This window comes from Lagopus leucura, unplaced genomic scaffold, assembly GCF_019238085.1.
Source record: "Lagopus leucura isolate 7727_CA_CO unplaced genomic scaffold, USGS_WTPT01 Super-Scaffold_100159, whole genome shotgun sequence".
Taxonomy (NCBI): domain Eukaryota; kingdom Metazoa; phylum Chordata; class Aves; order Galliformes; family Phasianidae; genus Lagopus; species Lagopus leucura.
The window spans coordinates 6,027,741-6,046,220 of record NW_024962335.1 but is presented as its reverse complement, the minus strand read 5'-3'; positions in this window follow the sequence as shown (position 1 = coordinate 6,046,220).

Here is an 18,480-nt window from a genome sequence, read left to right as displayed (position 1 = left end):
TGCAGAAATCTAGCCTGAGAGTTCATCGTTTCTGTTATTTTCTATTTTCTAGAATAGGGTTTTTTGTTGGTTTTTTTTTTTTGTGTACTCTGAATTTCAGTCTTTGTTCCACTTTACAAATAAGGCTGAGCCACATGCAGCTCAACTATGATGCTCAGGATGAGACTCACTTCACATGAACAGACTGTCTGAAGCCCACTACCAAATTCCATTCTTCAGAGGACTGGGAGAGGTGCTCAGCATGCACAGTGCATGTGCTACCTACTATGATAATTTTCTCTGCCTGATCCTTAACTTCTCTTTCTCTGAAGTTCAGTATTCTGCCAGACCTAAAGTCTAAGCCTGTGCTTCTCTTTCAAACAATCTTTCAGCTTCTCTATTCAAATACATGCCAAGCATGTGCATGAAGGAAATGTTCTGACATCTGCGGTTGTGAGGCAAACAGTTAATGCGAATTTTCACCAAAAGAAGTTGTAGTAAAATTGCATCAAAAGAGTAGCAGACAAAACTACAATATTTCCTTTGGTCAGAAATGTAATGTTTTGTATCCACAGTATTTAAAAGGCAGCCCTATTTGTACTGGCTTATTTTTCTCTGGTGACTGTGAAGACTCTGAGAGAATATGATCAAAACCATGAGTGGTAGTATAGCTTTCATATTCCATTGACTTCTGTAAAATTCTTCAAAAAATTTCTACTCAAGTTATATTCACACAGTTTTCACAAAGTGAATGTGCATAAATCTTACTGATTTACGCAAAGCATAAATAAAAACAGTACAAATAAATGTCCTGGAAATCTCAGCATTAGACACTGAGGATAAAATCTCAGTCGTAAAAATGTCAGTAGCAAAATACCTATTGAGTCCAAGAAAGGTAAGGTGTATTCTGCTTTCAGTCTTGTGCCCATACTATCAGTCTGCACTTCTCATTTACAAAAAATAAAGGAGGCGAATCTGAATTCAGACAATAAATTAGGTAAATTATTTTAGGTAAAAAGAAAATGTCAGATAACAATTCAGGCTTCTTTTTGAACTATTCCTGGATGTAATAAGTAGACTAAACCAGTAGATTAAAAATGATTTTCAGCAAATACACGTACAGAAACCAGCTTTCCTTTTGTTTTGCTCAACAAGCAAAAGAGGAAGGTGACAGAATCTTTTGCAATGAGATGCCAAATGCTGGCAATACAACACTGTGTAACAGTGAAGTATCTCTCCAAAAAAGATTTCCTCTCCCAAGTGGAGGGAGTATTCTGACATCAACAGTAAGTTATAGAAGCTGCCAGACCCTGAAAAACTAATTATGATTTTTAGAGCCACTGAATTTTCCAAACCAACAGGATCTGAGCCTCACTTCAGAATCACTACAGAAAATATATATATATATATATTACAACAAATAATTCTTTGAAAATAATTACCATGTTGGGGACCAAAATGTACAACATAATAATCATGAAAAAAATGGATTTATTTCCTTAATCTAACACATAGTATGCAGTATAATCCTTATATATCCACACTATACAAAAGACTTTTAACAGCAGAATAATGCAGACTTTAAAATGAAAGATGACAACAAGTTAAAGTTGGAGAAGAGAGAGAGAGACATCAGATGTGTGTACAGGTGGGTGGATTTGAAAAAGGTAGGAAGCATGAAGGACACTGTAACAGTACAGAATCTTATGTCAAAAATTCAAACACTTCTCTCAGCATCTGAATCAGGAAGAATTTGTATGCAGACACAGACATAGACTGCCCTAGCATCAAATAATTGCTTCAGAATTATTTCAGGGAATACAAGGAGGTATATTTTCAACAGACAAACAAGTGTTCTGCTTCTAGAGCAAAACAGCGATAACATTTAAATTCTCTGAAAAACATATATATATTCACTGCATGCAGAATCTAAGTTTCTGAGCAGTGAATGGAAAGTGTTAGCTTCTCTTTACTCAGTCTTGTGTCAAGAGTGTGGAAAGTCTATGAAAAATAAAGAACTGAATTTAAAAAAAACAGTGATTCCCAGCATTTCTGCAGCCAATTCCTGTGCTTACCTGTCTCCCTTGACATTTTGGCCACAATCTTACTCTTAAAACACAGAATTTGTGCACTGGTAGATAACCACCTGCAATGTCTCAGCTGCTGGCTGCAAGGCAGGACACAAAGCAGGTGTCTGACTCTTTCCACAATACAGGACTATAATGTCAGCGTATGGAATCCAAAACAGCTGCAGTTCTCAACAATCTTTTAGCTAAGAAACATCGTGGCAGCAAGTCTTCAGACCTGCCCCATCCATTCTCCAGGTTGTACAAGAGTACTTCTACTCAAAGAATCTGAATCCATAGTCTGGAAGTCTATATTCTGATTTCCTTAACAGTTCAAATCTTACACTACCATTACACTATATGTATTATCAGAAGCAATGAAGTTGATACTACTGTCACTTCAAAAAACAGTCCAGAGATTAGCACTAGCAAGTCCTAGAAATAGAAAAAGCATGTATCTTCACAGGTAATTGTTGCAAGTTCCTCTTTGCTAGGAGGACAATCCTATCAGAAAAGATAATTGAACAAGTAAAATTAGAACTAGTTTTAAAAGAAAAAGATTATAGACTGTTCAGTGCAGCTGTGCTGGGTTTGACATCTTATGAGCACATCCTCTAGGACTGCTGCCGGAGGAATGAGTAACTTGTGAACCACATCTTAGCCTGGAGGACGGAAGTGCCGGGTGGAGTCAGGTGTCTGAAACTGCGTAGCTATGCTGTCCTTGTTCCCTTCTAGGTAAAGCCTGTGGACCTGGGCTTTTTGCAGCGATGAGGCTATTTCTGCTGCTAGGTTCTAGAGCTGGCAGGATACACTGTTCTTTCAGTAACACAATCCAAATGCAAATGTGCATTAAGCACAAACCAGTCTCACTCAAGTGGGGAGACCCATGGGAATCCAGCCCTATGCAACTCCTTTGGGTTTACAGGGAGCTTGAGTTAAATATCTGGTTTGTATTGAAGAGTTCATCCAAAGGGAATCCATGTAGACACATTCTGCTGAAGCTGTCAGTGTTCAACAAGGAGATAAGTAACAACATCAAATCAAGTTACATCAATCACTATTGATTAAATTACTTTTGCACGTCTAAAAGGTTTTTCCTCAACATATTGAAGTGATAACAGCTTGGAAAAAGTTGTATTTGCTGTGTCAATACAGAATATTTCTACTTCTGCCTTGCAAATACCTCTGATCCCTCTCAAAACTCATCAGGGATAAGGGAACATTATTAACCAGATCAGCTGCTAAGTAAATCCTTCTTTTGATTTGGGAAGGTCTCCTAATCGCTAAAATCTGACTGAGGGATAAAAAAATGACCACAGAACCTACAATAGTTAACACGGTAAGACAAAGCTTTCCACAAAGTCTCTGCAGTTAATACTGTCACCAGACTGTCACTGTATACATTGAGGTTCAGATCACAAACTGTGTCTGGGGCAACAGTTCAGGACACCTTGATTGAACAAATACTGTGAACCTTCATCTTCTCTTTCAGTTGCAGTCAAGCTGAGCTCAGCAGCTCTCAACATTTATAAGCAAAAAACTGTAGCTATCCCTAGAAAAGAATGTGAAAAGGACATTACTCATGCAATGATCAGCTAACCATTTCATGGGCTGCTACTGCCATCGTGCGTTGACAAATGATAACACAATTGGTAACAAATATACCAAAGCCTAACACTAAGGATAGATGTCACCTTTTGTTTATCTTTTGAAAGGTGAATGCCATACATCTTTTCTTTTTTATTCTTTTTTTTTTTTTTTCCTTTCTTTTATGTTTAATATATTCTGGATTTGGAAGGATTTGGAAACTATTCCACGAGGAAGTGAAAGTTAAAGTTAGGGTCTAGAAAAAAATAAAAAAAAAAAAAGGAAGAAAATATTTTCTCTGAAATACTGCAAGCAAATAATTTATATGTTGAGTACTTGACAATATTTCTCAGCAGATGACGAACACAGAACCTGATGTAAATGAGCATCTCTTAAGACAAAACCATGACCCTGATGACCCAGATCTATCAGTGTACAGCTAAAGCAATACATCCTCATAGTGTCTACTTCTTCACAGTTGCACAGGCCTTGAAAACCTTCACAGAGACACATGTATGAAAAATAAATAAATAAATAAACAAACAGCCAATCAAACAAATAAACGTCATTTTTGTGTGGTAAGAATGAGGACACATTATCTGTTTTTCCAGAAATAAACGTGTAACACTTGTCTTCAATCTAGCTATCCTGTGTAAGGCTTTGTTCTCTCACCATAACAGACACCTTTATTCATTTATTTGTTCCACACTGGGAAAGCCAACAAAATGGATGCTACAAGCAGTGCCTGGTATAGTGGAATTAGAATATGTATGGATAATGAATCTTGAGAAAGATAGGTCTGCTATCCATCTTTCTGAGGCCCATGAAAGGACAGAAATTAATTTCAACATATTCCTCTCCTCCTTGATAAAGGTCATTCACTTTAAGAGAAGGAAAAATTAGGACTAACATTAAAGCTAGACCTGGTTTGGTGCCTGGGTCTATTTGGGAAGCAGGTGCAGATATCCCCTGTCCTCCCACAGGCTGACCAGCGCTGGAGGTCACAGAGGATGACACGTCATAGGTATCACCCCATTGATGATGTCACATCATACCACTGGGTGGGGTGCCATGTCAGTCCGCCATTTGTCCCTCAGGCCACCACAGATGAAGCCACGTTGGCAGAGAACAGTGAGACAGATGGGTGCCATCATGCGGCAGGTGAGGCGCAGGGCTCTCTCCTGGCACCAGTTGCCAAATATCACCATTGTTACACAGTGGAGCCCTAATGTCAGAGGAGACTGTCCCTTGCAATGCTTGTGCAGCCACATCGCTCTGCAAAAGGCAGTCAACTTCAGGCACCGCTGTATTGGCAGACGTGACAGGCAACGGCAAAGGCGAAGGAATGTACTCAACTTGACTGGCTTAAGGGCTGGCAAAGGCAGAAGATGGCCAAGACAGGGGAAACAAAACTTTAACAGAAAGACAAAGCAAGGAAAACCAGAGAGACAGATGCACCACATCTGTGCATCTTCATCAAAAAACAGCAGTGGGCAGGAACGGCTGCGCATATCTCCTGCACAGAGATCATGGCACAAGAGGCCAGGGGTGACACGCCAGCAGTGTGGAAGGAGGAGGCAGAGGAATAGAATGAGGTGTCACCGCTGTTCCAAGCCACTCCACCAAAAAGGATCAGGTCGGCAGCGCAGCCCCAAAAAGTCCCAAATTCACACTCCTGCCACTGGATATGGGCAGCCCCAGGCCTGCCATTCTGCCCATAGCTGCAACTCTTCCTTGGGCTTGCAACAGCCCTGTGAGTCAGCAGTGGGCAGCAACAGGCTCAGAGATAAAAGAAGCAAGAGCAGAAATGGGGAAAGTTCCCCGCTATGTAACACGAAGGATTGCAGCTGCAGTGAAGGGTTCCATGTGCCTCTCACTCTGCTGCAAAAGATGGACAAGTACTTCCACCTCATGAACACAGCAAGGCACTGTCCACCTGGGATGCGTGCACCCCACAACACCACACAGTACATAATGGAACAGCATCAGGATGCATGGGAAAATGAGAAAGATGAAGGAGTGGCAATGAATGGAGGCAACGTTATCAACAATGCTATGGATGAGAATGTCTCTGTCACAGACTTTCTCCCTTCCATGGACCAGGAAGATTATAACACTTCTACAGTAGAAGAAGAGGGAGACATAGAGGTGGAGGAAGATGATGATGGGGAGGAGAGCACACAGTCTGCCAACCTAGACTAGATGTTCAAAGTCAATATCCATTGAGACATCTAAACAGGAGTGACAGCACAGGAAAGCATCTAAATTTTAAAATTAGCCATTATAAGCCAGCAAGCATTTGACATACAGGTCACTAAATAAATATCTTCACTTCTAATCCTGCTGCCTATTGTCTAGTGCTTCACATACACTGCGATCAGGATGGCAAAATAAGAGCAAGAAAAACAGACTAGTACTGCATATGACAAAGAGGTCAAAACAGCTGCAGTAGAGAGTTACCTTTTAGAGACTAAAAGCAAATCTCTCAGGTGCACACACCCCATTCAGGAAGGCTTTTAAGTATGCTGTTATGTTTCATGAAAAGAGGAAGCCTTAGACAAATAATTAAAAAAAAAAAAAATGCATATAGATAAGCACAGATGAGAATGGAGGCTTCATTTGGACATTAAGAAGAAAGAGTATTTATTAAATAGATATATTTTTGATATAAACAGACACTAAAACCTGCTCAGCAATGGCTAAAGTGTGTATTTCATGTATATATTGTATAATGTAACCAAAATAAGTGCAATTGAAAATTAGAAGAAAAAGAGCAAAATAAGTCTGGGGGCACAACAGCCCAGCCACAATATGTTCCCTTTCATTTGTTATAAGTGCTGATATCATTTTTTTTTTACCAAAGGTCAAGAAGAGGGAGAGGCTTGGTGATACATTCTATTGTATTCACTTTTTAAGCTAGCTAGAAGTGCAACCATGGGAACCATCACAAGCATACTAGTATTTTCATCTCAAGGTGAAAGAGACAAGAATTATATGGGCTTTTACTGAAGTTCACCTTTTAATCTCACAGTGATTGAACCTATTGTCCTTCCTCCTTGTTCTGTTTACTCGCTAGCTAACAGAAAGCCTCTCAAAGCTTTAGAACTTGAATGGCTATCTGTATGCAAATCTCTCATTTGGCAGGAATCCTCACTTTTAGCTCACATATTTTGAGACAGCCAATGAGATGCTATTATGGACTGTAATGAATGAGGATGATATACAGAGGGATTAAAGGAGGAAGGAGAGATTTAGTAAGTCATAAATAAGCTGTTACTCCATAGAAAACTTCTCAAACTCTGACTTATTTTAAAACAAAATTGTGAAAATTATTCTCAAATAAGTGTGATTTTCAATCTTTTTACTAAGGGAGATTTATAGATTTATAGAGTATCATTTATCTCAAGAGTACAAGAAAGATTTTCATTTTGAATTTACTGACATGCATAGGAAAACAAACAAAACAAAACAACAAAAAACGGAAGCTGTTCTTTCAGTGGCAATGAGTCTGAGGAAATTTTTGCTAAATGGCTTTATCTACATGCAGTTCCAAAAATGGAAGAGCCCAACATAGGGAAGTCAAAGTAAAAAAAAGTAGTTTTATAATAAATACATAAAAATGGGGACTAATATAGCAAAATATTTCATTCTAAAGTGTAAAGGTTTCATCTGTGGTAAAGGTAAGAGAGAAGCAATATTGCAACTGTATGGCAATATTCAGATTTGATATTTTTACCCAAATTACATGTTATATTTAAAAAGTTCTCTAGACAAGAAATAATTGCAAGCTGACATGTAAGTGCTTTCAAGTATGCAGTATATCAACAGAATAAGGATGTGAAATATCTGTAAGTATAGTACTTTAAGAGACTAAAGCCCTCCAAAATACACATTTTCTAAAACATAAGCTATCTGAATAAATATTTCTGATGCCAGTGCCAGGCTGATTTTCACATACTTTCAGATCCCATTTATCTATAAAGCTCATTATGTAAAAATCTGAATCACTAATATTTCTAGATAATGAAGTATATATTCAATTTGGTAAATTAAGCCAACAAGGTATTGCTATGAATGCCATTAACTGCACAACACAGACTTGCAAATATCTCTTCATTGTACATTAACAAAATAGCCAGACTGTTCTTACTATTTCTTATTTTCCAACAGCTACACTAGAAAACAAAGTGAATTTTCTACTTGTGAATGTGACATTCACAGAACAAGTTCTGACCTTCAGTTTCTTCTCCCTGGGAACCTATCATGCAAGCAGCACAAGCCACATCACTATGTCACATGTTCCCATGTATCAGAGACAAGAGATTAGACTGCTCCGTGTTTCATTTTAGGTCTCTTATGCTAACAGGGACCAAAACTATTCTGAGAACAACCTTGCAGCTGCTAGTTGAGTATTACACTGAGAGATAAGATATTTGAATTCCTGTTTGCAACCTGTGTTACTACAAATTTGTGTAGAGTTAAGATAATGGATTAAAAACACACTGTCTGGTCTTCAAATCTCTTTTGAGCTGATCTTCTAGATGATTGAAAGTAGATAGTCAGACTTACTTAGGCAAAGGAGGAATGAACATCCAGGTGTCCTGAATTCTAAGTATTTAAATCACTGAGCTATTAAATGATGGCAGAATAGCATCATCCTCACTTACAGAAACTCTTTCAATCTTTTAGCAAAACCATTTTAGAAAGGGTGTTCACCATCTCTTGGGCAGGGATATACTTTTGATTACATTGTTGACCATAAAAAATTTTAGTCATCAGATATTTGGTATTTTCATCATCCTTAACAAAAAGTTGCACTGTTCAAATTTATGACTATAGTACATTTCTGAATCGCTATAAAATTTCACACCTACAAAACAGAGGAAGGATTAAATAAAATGTGTAGATTATTTGCCTCCTGAGCTTTTTTGAGAAAAAAAAAAAAAAAAAAAAAAAAAAAAAAGAAAAAAAAGTAATAAGGAATATTTGAGAAATGAGAAAAGGTAATGATTAATGGATTTATGGATTTATGTAGCCTCATATGTTGATAACATTACAAAAACACAAAACCACAACATCTTTCAAAGTCTGAAATCTAATCTGGACTGCAAACACTGGACTAATTATCATTCCGTGCTTTCTGTCTGCTATTATTGCTACACTTGATGAGAGATTTGGACACCTTGTTCTAACAGATATTTAGGAGATAAGAATACAGTGTTTGACAGTTTTTTATAGTTGTTTACAAACACTGCAATTAAATTACTATCTGGTTTCAGCCTTCCTCATCTATTCATTCATGGTAAGCACTTTCTCTAATGCTAGCTCTCCCTGTCTGATGTTTCTTAATTAAATCCCCGCCTCAGTCTCCCCCTCTAATGTTCCCAGACCAAGACTGAACATTTTCCCTGTTCCTACCTCACTCCTTCCATACACTTTCATCAAAACTAGAAAACTAAAATGCTTAGGATTGTAGAATTGTCCATTCTGTTAACATGGAGCCCAGTATCATTTTGGCCTAAACCAACTAGCGCTCTTCTCAGCAATATCTGGAGTTAACATGGACTACAGACCACTCAAAACAACCAGCCTGGATGTGGTCAACCTATTTTGGATGGGAAGTAATTTGAGCTATATAAACTTGATTTATGCTGTGTCAGTTGGACTTAAGGCCAGAGAACAATTCAAGCCCATTTTATCTATTAATACAGAAACAGCTTCAAAATCAGTTCCAATCTGTAGATTGTTCCTTTCCTTCTTTGATCCATCACTTCAGTCCTCTAGGTTCAAATTAAATATATTCTCCTTCAGAGAAGGAGAAAGGTCGTCTTAGATCTCAGCCCCAGCTCAGCCTGCAATGAATCAGAGGCATCAAAATCCTTCTGAACCTGTAGGATCTAACCTCGCACTGGAGTATCTATTGGTGTGTGTGCATGGGTGATGTCTGAGAATAGCTTGGAGGGAACATATGCTCAGAGCAGCTGGAATTCTGAGCTAATAAATCTGCAAAGCTTTTGAAAGTCTCCTATAATTATACCTTAACTGTAGTTTTGTCAATGGTTTATGGGCTGGTCCGGCCCAGTTCCGTGACCAGCAGGGCGGAGGGATCTGCGGATCCGCGCCTCTGGGAAAGGGGAAGCAGGGGACCCCAAAATACTTGAAAACAACAGCACTGATCTGAGGTGGAACAAATGATTTTACTAAATATAGTATTAGTAAAATACAACGAGAGAGAGAGAGAGAGAGAGAGTGTCTGTTTGAATTGTATAGACCTCACCACAATGCTGGGGTGAGAAGTGCAGTCCAGTTGAGTGACTGAAGTACAGACGGTGAAGTGCAGATGGTGAAGCGCAGGCGGTGAAGCGCAGATAGTGAAGCGCAGACAGCGAAGAGCAGGCGAAGAAGAAGGATCAGGTGACCTTGCTTGGAGTTATATCCCCTTGCTGACCGCAAAGTCTCCTGGGGAAATGTAGTTCTTCTCCGACGGACGAACATTCGGCAGATATCAAACCCCACCCCCAATGCATTACATGATGTTATGGTGTGGAATACTGATGACCAAAAATCATAAAACCATGACAAGTTTCTTCTAAGATTCATAGGTTGAAGAAAGATTAGTCTTAGTCTTTTTTTTTTTTTTTTTTTTTTTTTTTTCCCCATTCACAACAGAAGAGGTTTGCCCTAAAACAAAGTTGCTCTGGTTCAACTTCAGGTTTCTGCTCTAAAATTCACACAGTCAAAAAAAAAAAAAAAAAAAAAAAAACTTAACAATTCTTAACAGGAAAGTGAATCTTTCTCATATTTTTTATTCTTAGAGAATTATAAAACAAATTTGCCAAAACAATACTTCAAACAGAAAGTTTTAGTTACATGATGAAGAGCTGGCAGTTAAGAACAACTGAAGACATTAATACACACCTGACATTAATAATGAGAGTTAGTACTGATAACAGGCAGTATTACTAGCTGCACCTAGATTTACAAACCGCTGAACTACCACCAACAAAAAAGCACAAGTAATTTTCTCCCCATTACATTACACCTGAAAAAAAGCACATACCAGAACTCAACAGTAAGCCAGACAGAGTCAGAAAGCTTTGATCTGTGACAAAATTTTCATATCTACATCTGAGAGAGAATTTATCCTACCTAACTTCAGACATCTGTAATGTCAGTTGTCTTCTACAAAGATTTTACAACAGGGTTCCAGACATAAAAGAAAAATGAGCTTCAGGCTGGGTAAGGGCAACATGCACAGTTCAGGTATCACTCACCTTGGTTCCATATAGCCTGGACAGATTTAGTCCAACGATATTTCTGAGGTATTACACAGTTCAGTTTGGGTTTCCAGGTCTGTGATTGGATAACTGAGCTGCACACAGTGCTCACAGATGTACTGGAATACTTTAGCTATCTAGATAAGCTCAAGTCTAAGAGCAAGCCATGCAATTCCACGAGCTAAACACTGTCAGTCAGAGGTCTGACCAAGCTATGGTAAATATTACAAATTTGAGATCCAAGCATGGTTTCACTTCTTCCAAGATTTAATTAAAGCCATAGCTTTAACTATCTACTTATCCTTTAAAAATGCTTCTGAGTGTGGCAAATCTTAACAGAAACCCCAACTCAGCCTATGGAGCTGGTAAGGTGTCACACAGAGGAAATGAGCGCTAACAAAATTAAAAGTGTATTTTAATGTTTGCTTGCACATAACGATACATCCTCATCTCCAGGCCGCCTGAAGTTTTGCTGCTGTCATTCAGATCATGCAGAGCTCAACTCCCAGGTAGCCATGGGGGTTCCATCCCATTGCCTGCTGGAAGTTGGTAGGCCATGGGCATGAGGATGCAATGCCAGACACCAAGCGTGCAGGCCCAGAGGAGGAAATGGCTACCGTTGTTGGCTTCTGCTCCATGGCAGCTTCCTTGTGGCTTGGCTGTCTGCCTGCTCTGAGCATAGCATATTGCTGGTGCATTTAGAGAACTGAGCAGGGCAGTAGAAGCATTTTGGCATTGTTCACTGATATTTTCCCCCCAAAGTGGCAGGCCTTTCATGGAAAAAGCATTTGTTTTGAATTATGTCTTTTCTCAGACTCAAGTTTTCATTCCTCACAGTGAAACGCTTCTCTGTTCAGCCAAGCTTTTTCACATCAGGCAGTCTGAAATAACCATGTTACAACTTCAATGCAAACAAATGTCATCTGGGCACTAAGGTACTGTGTTATTATTTTGGCATCTACAGTCCCCGTAGGATGAGTTCTCTGTAATTTAATAGCCTTAGTAGTTTAATACTTAAAGAGACTAAATTGTTCAGGAAAGCATGAAAAATTTGCTAAAAGCCATGTAAAAGCGGAGCTTTCATCTCCACTCCAGTCCCGACATTCTGAATGATAGGCAGCTGATAATGACAGTGATCTTTTACTTGATATTGCTAGATATGTGTTTTGGCTTAACTCAGCAGGTGGCTGAGCACCACATAGCTGTTGGCTCACCCTCTATACTTCCCTGTAGGATAGGGGAGAGAATCGGAAAAAAAAAAAAACAAAGTAGAACTTGTGGATTGAGATCAGACTCCTTAGAAAGATAAAGGAAAAAAGTTATGACAATATAAATATATATGAATGCATATAACAAGTGAGGCAAAAGTAATGGCTCACCACCAATCTATTGATGATACCCACTTAGCCACACAGTGAGTGGAAGAAAGCCAAATGAACTCCCAACCCCATCAAAACTCCTTCTGCTTGGTGTCATATGGTATGGAATATCCCTTTGGCCAGTTTAAATAAGCTGTCCTGATTCTATTCCTTCCCCTTGGGCTCTTTGCTGAAAATGGCTTTGGCTCTGAATAACACTGCTTAGCAGCAAATAGAAACATTGGTGCGTTATCACTGTTGTTTTTCTCCTACAACCAAAACATAGCATCATATCAGACACTCCGAAGAAAACAATTTCTTTCTAAATGAAACTGAGGCAGTATGTCAGTGTGTCTAATCCATTCCTAAATTATTTAGAAAGCTCTGCATGCACTCTGTAAAAGACGTGTAAGTGCTAGTGTATCATGGAGTCATCCCAGCTCTTATTTGGGGTGGGAAGTATACATTTTACTAAGAAGCAAAATAATGTAAAAAAAAGAGGAAACAATCTTATATTGGTTCCCATGAGTCTTGAGGTTGGAGAGTGAGAGTGGGAGGAGAAAAAAATTAAGCCAGTAAAAATTCTTGGGAAGTAAGAAGCATCAGTGCTATGAATCACACTGCCAGTGGGAGTACTGGAAGTAGCTTTCCATCTGCTCAGCCCTAGTTAAAAAGCCCAAGTTCCATTCTTGAAAACACAATTTGTCAAAATTGAAATTAAGTTCAGAGTCACAATTTTCAAATTGTCATTGTTTTAAAAATAACAATAGTGGCAGAAGGGAGATTTTGCTAAAAAACAAAACAAAACATGTCTCATTTTGGTTCCCAAATATTTCTAAGTTTCTGTTAGTGTGAATTTGGTGAAACTGAATTGTCTATACATGATAAGACTACAATCAAACAACATTATTGGGACCAAAAACTGGTCAAAAAGTCCATCCTATCCCACTGCCACGTCTTCTGCATATGCTACTAAGAGTGCAAAAAACTGTGTTAAAGATTTTTTTAAGGGACTTAAGAAAATAAAATCTTTTTTTTTTTTTTAATGTTATTGTCAATATAGAATAGAACTTGGAAGCATAAAACCATCCTGAATATGTGCAGTGATGATTTTATGTCCAAAGGCCTAAATAAAATAAAACAAACAACATCACTTTGGAAGATGTTTATGGAGGGACCTATAGTCAATGCTGTACGCCACTGAACATGGCAAAGCTCCATCCAAATAATGTTATCATTCTAAGGCTAACTCTTATTTAATTTAGTATCAGCAAAAAATAAGCTTGAGATGTCTCTTCTCTTAAGTGTAGAAGACCTGCTTCTAATCAGTTCTTTGAGGAAACAGAGATATGATGAGATATTATAGTGAGTTTCAGGAAAAGGGAGCACCCAGACAGAAAACTTGTAAGGTTACAAAAGATGCTTGAGGATTTCCTGGACTAGAGGAATGAAGAGTCACATAAACCTATCCATTCTCCCTGGAAGTTTTTTTCTTCATAATTCTGCTTCTTTTCCAAGCAACTAAACTCACATAGGCTTTTAAAATACTAGCAAATAGTCCAGCTTGTTGTCAATTTTCAGCACAATTAGAGTTGCAACAAAATTATTTTCCCAACAGTGTTTCAGTGGCTCAAATGGGAGATTCTCTACCTGCCTAGGGACTGAACCGCCCAGCTATTCATATTGCATCTTCTCACCCCCAACCCATGATGGCAAGCATGTAAATTGGTTGCTAAGTAAATTATAATAAACCAAAATACATCAAGTCTAATACTCAGGTTGTATTAGTGCCATTAAAATTCACTGGGGTCTATCACTTCATGCAAGACATGTATCTTACCCATGTTATTTAAAAACCAGGGAGATTTTTCTTGAAATTGTTTCTGCCAAGTTTCTCTGCCGCCTTACCTAATTATCAAAGAGATGTCTTGCCTCTAGAGAGAAAGTAATTTAATATGTTTTTCTAGCTGCTCCAGTCGCTGAGTCATAATACAGGGTTTGTGAAATTACAGCCTTACTTTGACAGATAGGCAATAAGAAACACAGAGCTGCATGAATTATGATATATGTAGGAGAAATTCAAAGAGATGGATTTTGGAAGCATAAAGTCTTAATCTATGAAAGTATCTCTAGGATAGAAAAGAAGACTGAAAAATCCACTGGCAAACTAACAGCTTTGGCAGAACATTTCTTCTAAAGACATGCTCTGGCGTGAACTGTCTTTAAAAAAAATAATCTCATATAATATATTGAAATAAAGTAGCCAGAAAGTACTTCACATGCATTTCTCACATATTGCTAAATCATATTTAAAAAAAAATGACAATAACAATAATATGGTTAATTAAAATAGATATGTCCAGAAATTACATATCTTCTATAATATACTGAAAAGAGATCTACCAGGGGAAGATTTTTTTCCTTTTAGCATTTAATCTTTTTTAAAAATGTCCATACTGATTAACTTGACAGTTACCTTGGCCATATAAGCATTTAATTTTTAATTAATTAGATATAAATATCTTCACTATTTCTAAGTCATTTTATGGCTAAAATTAAATTCACTCCATGCTCATAATAAGGATTCTTTATAAAATTAATGTTATGTGATGGATCTCTATTTACCTTGACAAGAAAAATTTTAGAAATACTCTCTCTGTCTCTCTCTCCATTTCTTTCTCTCCTTCTCTCTTTTCCACTCTTTCCCACTTTCTCCCTTAACTTCCAGGAAAAAATAAAAATTAAAAAAAGATACCAAGTAAGATGAACAGTCTTGTAAGAAGTCAGAATAATGTGCCTTATGGAAGGAATTAGCAAAGCAATGAAACAGAAGGCACAACTGAAGAAAGCCATGTGACTGGCAAGCCTTCTAATACTGCACGTGTTCCTTGCAGTCAGCATTTCTTTTGAAAAGCTGTAACACCCTTACTTGCTCTTTAGTGACAGATTAAGCACAGATGGCAATTCAGCAGTCTTGTCTGTGCATGCTGGCCCAGAGAACGTGACCTGCATCTGTTTTAAGCTACAGACTAATGTGTTTGCTCAAGACAGCAGCAGGCATTGCTGAGTAATCCTTGGATTCACATGAGAGCCTCTTTTCTTGCCTCTGAGACTTTTCCAACATGGAAGAGCAGGTGCTCATAGGTGCTTGCCCTAGGATGAGAGATGCCTTTCTGGAACACTTCTGAAATTTCTGTTTTCATAGATGACACTTCAAAGAAAGGTTAGTGGAGTGCAATGCCGCAACAATTTAATTCCTAATACACTAAGGCAGCAGGCCATGATCCAAATGTACATTTAAAATACAAATGAAAATATCTGACACAAGACTGAGAGTATTTACTATATAAATTTATAGCATTTCCTGCAGACCAATAATTTTTGTGACATAAACATAGTTCTACGTACTACAAGCTTATAATCTGTATTCCTACCTCTAGAAAATGTCACAAAGATAGAATTTGTTTTCAAGCTAAAACTCTGTTTCTTTTAATTTACTGTATCTTTAAAGCAATATTTATAATGCCTTTGCGCTAGCTAGAAACAGACTAAAATCTATATACTCCCAAATTTACTCCTCCCTCATCTGTACTGATATTATTGCTCTTTGGCTTTGAAGTTAGGCTATTCCAGAATCTTAGATGTATTTTCAAAGAAGTCTGGGAGGTACACTATCTAATCTCCCATCCCAGCTTTGTTGTTGGACACAACTTTAGGGATAGATATTTCTCTAAGGGCAGACATTTAGAGGTTTGTGTAGTGCACCCTGGGACCCTACTGTGATACATTTATGGACATGATCCCATACATACAGTCAATCCGAAATTCTTAAGTAGATGTAACAAGGAGAATCACAGAATCATAGACTCTCAGAATTGTTTGATTTGAAACTGACCTTTAAAGGTTACCCAGTACTCTCATGTCACTCTCACACTGCTGTTTCTTTTTTTTGTTTGTTTGTTTTTTAAGCTACATGAAATATTAACCTTTTGTATAATGCCTTTTCTAGCACTGATGTTTCAAATAATTAAATGGTCAAGCTCGTTATTAATAAGGACTTCTACCTGCTTTTTTTTTGAATAATCAGTTTCTTCATTCTTTTTCTTCTGCTAACTGTTGCACCAGAACAGAATATTGTGTAATGTAAATTTGGGGATGTGGTAGCAGAAATGCTGAGGACTGTGCGATGGAAGTAAGGAGCAACTAAACATTGTTTGGAGACAGTGCTCATTTCTAGGTATTTCTTTATTCATATTGTGTATTTAAGCAAGAAGAAATTCCATAGCTCTCAGACAATTCAGTTAGCACAGCTTACTATTCAGTAGTTAATTTTAATAAGAATACGACATTTTCTTTTTCAAATCATAGTTCACAAAACTCTTCAAACTCATGAACAAGATTAACTTGAATTTCAGTCTCAAGAGACTCATAATTTAACAGGTTTTTGCAGTCCTTCCAACTTCATAACATTTTTTCACTACTGCTTTACAAGAAGAACAGGATAAATTCTTCACATTTTAAAGAAGTGAGAACAGAAGGACTTGGAGATAGAATATTAAATCATTTCTTTTTACAAAATTCCTGAAGCACATCCTCACACTTTAATGAAGGTCTCAGTAGACAATCCTTCTTAAAAAATGATAGAGCAGTTTTTGTCAATTGTCAGCACTCAAAACTGCACACAATTCCATGAAAAATCTTTTCTTCCTTTTTCTCCCCTCTATTTCCAGAGACTGCAGCTGAACCAGTTAAGATTTTTATTTTTTTTTTTCCTGAAGTAAAACTCTGGAGCCTATACAACTGAATAAAATCTCTGACTCATTTTTTCCTTTGTTTGTGAAATATTTTTGAAAATAATTTAAAACTATATAAGTAAACAATTTGACATTAGTTTTCATACGTAGCTTGAAATTAAGCATAAAATTCAAAATCATATCAATAAATAACAATCTTACTTTAAACAAAGTACATGGAATAGCCTCTGAAAATTTCTTTATCATCCCTATCTTAATGATATGCAGGGGATTAAAAATGTATCAAGCAATGCCTGCCTAATACATACTATTACTTGAAATAGATGGAGTATATGCATAGTTTCTTTTTTTCTTTTTCTTTTTTTTTTTTTTGCAAATAAAGTATAAAAATTAAGACCTGTGACATATTTAAACTTTTTGCCTCTTCAGAGATGACCTAATTAAAGGTTAGCATTAACATGGTAAAGAATGGAAACTGCTGAGTTGATAGTGCTAATAATAATTATTTTCCTGCTAATTTAAAGCCTCCATTCCACTCCATGAATTCTAATTTACTTTTTCATTGCTTTAAAAAGAAACCTGTGTTATATGTTATGTGAAAAGTAACACCTTGCTCTAGCAAATGATTTGCACAAATGGTGTGATATACAATATCAATTTGGGCATCGGGGATATTTTTAGCTAATACAAACTGCCATATCCAATCACATCACTAGAACTGTTGTTTTCACTTGACAAGCTGGATTTCATTGAGATTTCTGCTTTCAAGTTATCAGCAACCAATGTCTCACTGAATATGCTGATTGGCTATTTGAGTTTTAACATAGACTGCTATAGCTCTAATTACCAAAAAAACTCAAAAAGCCCACAGAAAAACACAACATTGCCCAGAAATATTCCGATCTTGATTCCTTGATTCCTTTTTGTTTGTTTGTTTGTTTGCTTGTTTTTGTTTTGTTTTGTGAAGACAGATAAAACAAATTTTGGTCCAAGCCAAGCAGGAACAGGTGCCATTAACTTTACCAGCCTCAGAGCAGGGCAAGCCTGCCTGAGAAAAATGTTTTGAAACTGCTGGAAATGTGACATTTCCTTTTCTGCTCGTTATTTTCTTCTAATTCTTAACTGCTCACCAACCAGCACACAACATATATCCATGTCAAGACATAAACTGTGGGAAATCTCTCCTCGCTACATGTCTTAGCTAGTCTTTGAAAACCCTGGATAGATGCCCAAGGATGTGTCTCTGTGACAGATGCATCCAGGATCTGAAGCCCAGCATGTTCAGACCTGTTCTTCTGGCCTACTGGTGAAGTCCTCCACCATGCCTTCTGCTATCCGTGGTGTTGCTGAGGCTCATGAAACGGTCCAGCTGCGACTGGTTTATGTTGAGCTAAGATCATTTGTCATTTCTGGAAGAGCTCTCACAACATGGGTTGTAGGGTCACTCAGACAGCAAGAC